Genomic DNA, 3,572 nt, shown 5'->3' with positions numbered 1-3,572 from the left:
GCAGATTCAGGCTATTAAAGCGAGTCTGAATGTTGGGGGGGGGCAGTTGAGAGTTGGTTGAGAGTGGCAGGTTCTAGAAGGGGGGGGGAGGGAAGGGACAGCTTCCGATTGGCTGCAGGAGCTTCCTGCACTCAGAAGGAAGCCATGTCAGATGTTGGGCTTCCAAAGAACGTCTGCAAGCCGGACACTCACTTATAATTATTTTATTTATTGAATTTATATTGCACCCTTTCTCCCGAAGGAGGCCAGAATGACACGGGATGTGGGTCTATTCTTGGCAGTTTCCCGTAGATATGACACAGCTGAGGCACAACTGGGAACACCGTGTGAATAAAAACTACTGACTTAAAAGTGCCAAAACTTACCTGCTTCTTTAGATGTGTGTCAGCAATGCAGACCATAGTGGCTAGCTTTCTGATTCTGTTGGATTGCTGCTAGATTCTGGCTTCCTCACATGTAAATATGGCAGACACACTTAAAGAACAAATACTGTTGCTTCCATCATGCCTACTTAGACCCATCAACCCTTACATCCGTGCCCTATTTTGCATGCTTAAATAATTCAATAAATAAACTCAAACAACAACAACTGTGGAGCTGTGAAAAATTAACTCTGTGTGTTTTTCTCCTATATTGTTAGTTATTCCCCTTGCAGAAGAAGAAGAGGGTGGGGCTCTTCGTCTCCCTGCCCATCCCTTTCCCCACAGAAGCAGCCTTCCGCTTTCCTTTCACTTGGCTAAATCAGGCCCCACAGGTTTAATGAGATGTGCATCCAAGGACCAAGTCTGACTATCTGTACTATCTTGCATCCAGTTTACTGTACGGTCCTCTAAGGAGGCCTTTCCCATCCACTGTCCTCTTTTCCAAAGAGTGTTGTTGGTAGCGATGGTATGTTAATTCCATGGGGAATCCATTCCTCACAAGGAGGGATTTGGCTGTGGGGGAGGCAGCAGTGTGAGGATGGGAGGGAGCTGGGAAGGAGAAAATATTGAGGGTGATATGCCCCAGAAGAACTTTATTGGGGATGGACCTGTCCCCTAGAGTGGATTCCTTTGCCGGGAGACTACTATGTCCTTCTTCCTTCGCAGGGCCATGGTTTGGGACAGGTTCCGGCCAACCAGCAGCAGCCCAGCGGTGCCATGGGGAAACCCAGAATTTGTAGACATGCTGCGCTTGGCTGGCCAGGATGGAGCCAACACAGAGATATGTAGGCAAAGTGGGGAGAGCTTTTAAGATCAGGTAAATGGAAATGCCCCTTCCCAGGTCCCCCACCCTCCTGCCCCAGACTGGGGCTAGCGTGGCTGGGAGCCAAGCGCCTGCTGATGTTTCCATTTGTTATGAAGCGAGGGAAATGTTCAGCCGTGGAACTGTCACATTCTGGGTGGGACTGCAGCCCAGACGACGGCCTCTCGCCCTTGTGGTACTGGGACGGGGGAAGGAGGGGGGCTTAAGGAATTTAATTTTATTACTAAATTAACTTGATTTTTTAACTTGATTTTTTTATTAAGCCTCTACGACAGACCATTGATAAGTTACAGCTGTTTCAATGACTCAAAGTGAAAATGACATGGCGGCCAAATTGATGATGTCATATTTCATACACCCACCACTGATATTTACGAAGACTGCCATATTTTGCTTGCACAGTGGTACCTCAGGTTACATACGCTTCACGTTACAGACTCCGCTAACCCAGAAATAGTACCTCGGGTTAAGAACTTTGCTTCAGGATGAGAACAGAAATTGCGCAGCGGCAGCGGGAAGCCCCATTAGCTAAAGTGGTGCTTCAGGTTAAGAACAGTTTCAGGTTAAGAACAGACCTCCAGAACAAATTAAGTACTTAACCCCGGGTACCACTGTATTTCGGTTTTTCATCATGTTCTGTTAAGCACCCTCGTAAAATGTTTTTGAAGAGTAGGATATAAATTTATAAAAGGCAAAATACCTTCCCTACAACAGAGCTTTTCTGGACGGCGTGGGGCTTACTTCGTGCCCAATATTCCTTATTGGTGTGGGAAAGGATGGGCCATGTCGAAATATCACCAACCTGGACATTGAAGGGAGCGCGTCTACAGCAGCAGCTGTGGGAGGACCAGACACAAGGACTTCCCATGATGTTTTTAAAAAATAAACATAACATGTCTAGCATTTAATAAACCATTCCATTGAATCAGGGATGCTCAAAACAAAACAACAACAAAAACACGCATGGAGGCTCCACCCTGAAACAATATTCAGCACCCACATTTGTGCTCTGGGCGTAGGGGAATCACTATCCACACCATATTCTGGAGGGACTAAAAAAACTACTCCTTCAGACTGAAAGCAGTGACATAAGTAGGCTGCATATGCTAAAACAAACATTTTCAAAAATATTAATATAGAATTTGCATGGAAAGACAGGACTTTTGAGGAAAGGGGTGGGACTTCCAGTGAAAAGGGGGCAGGGCACAGGTGGCCCGCCTTTTCTTCTTCTCATCTGCAAGTCAGAAAGAAGTTCACACTGTGAAAAAGAAAGTCTAGGTATGGCCAGTTAATCCATTTCAAAGCTGGAAGCTTTCAATGTGGACTGTGCTAGATATAAGGTGCAGAGAACAGGTTTCTGATGAGCTGGAATAATAACGGAGTCACTTGGCTTTTGGAATTAGGCCAAATGTTAGACTCAACTTTTCAAAATCCTTATTTTCTATCCAGTTTTTTTTTTTTTAAAAAAATGACTTATCCCTACAAGCAAGTTAACAGGAAACTTGGGACAGTAGAATTTAACGTTAGGAAACCTAGACAAAACATTATATAGTTGGTGGAATAGCATAGCCCAAGCCAGATGTGATAGCCAGACGTTTCCGAGCACAATTCAAAGTGTTGGTGCTGACCTTTAAAGCCCTAAACGGCCTCGGTTCTATATACCTGAAGGAGCGTCTCCACCCCCATCGTTCAGCTCGGACACTGAGGTCCAGCGCTGAGGGCCTTCTGGCGATTCCCTCACTGTGAGAAGCCAAGCTACAGGGAACCAGGCAGAGGGCCTTCTTGGTGGTGGCACCCGCTCTATGGAACGCCCTCCCACAGAGAGAACTACCAGACTTTTAGATGACATCTTAAGGCAGCCCTGTTTAGGGAAGCTTTTAATATTTGAGGCATTGCTGTATTTTAATATTGTGTTGGAAGCTGCCCAGAGTGGCTGGGGAAACCCAGCCAGATGGGTGGGGTATTAATAATAAATTATTATTATTATTACAGTGGTAACTCGGGTTACATACACTTCGGGTTACATACGCTTCAGTTACAGACTCCACTAACCCAGAAATAGTGCTTCAGGTTAAGAACTTTGCTTCAGGATGAGAACAGAAATCGTGCTCTGGTGGCGCGGCGGCAGCGGGAGGCCCCATTAGCTAAAGTGGTGCTTCAGGTTAAGAACAGTTTCAGGTTAAGAACGGACCTCCGGAACGAGGTCTGTTAACCCGAGGTACCACTGTATTATTATTATTAGACTTAAATCTGCAAAACCAACAACAGGGAAGGCAAAGGCATTTTATGCTTCTCAAGAACGTTAAGTTTCGAAATATCAAACGACA

The sequence above is a fragment of the Podarcis melisellensis genome, assembly GCF_964234715.1.
Source record: "Podarcis melisellensis genome assembly, chromosome: 13".
NCBI lineage: Eukaryota > Metazoa > Chordata > Lepidosauria > Squamata > Lacertidae > Podarcis > Podarcis melisellensis.
This window is presented reverse-complemented; position numbering follows the sequence as displayed.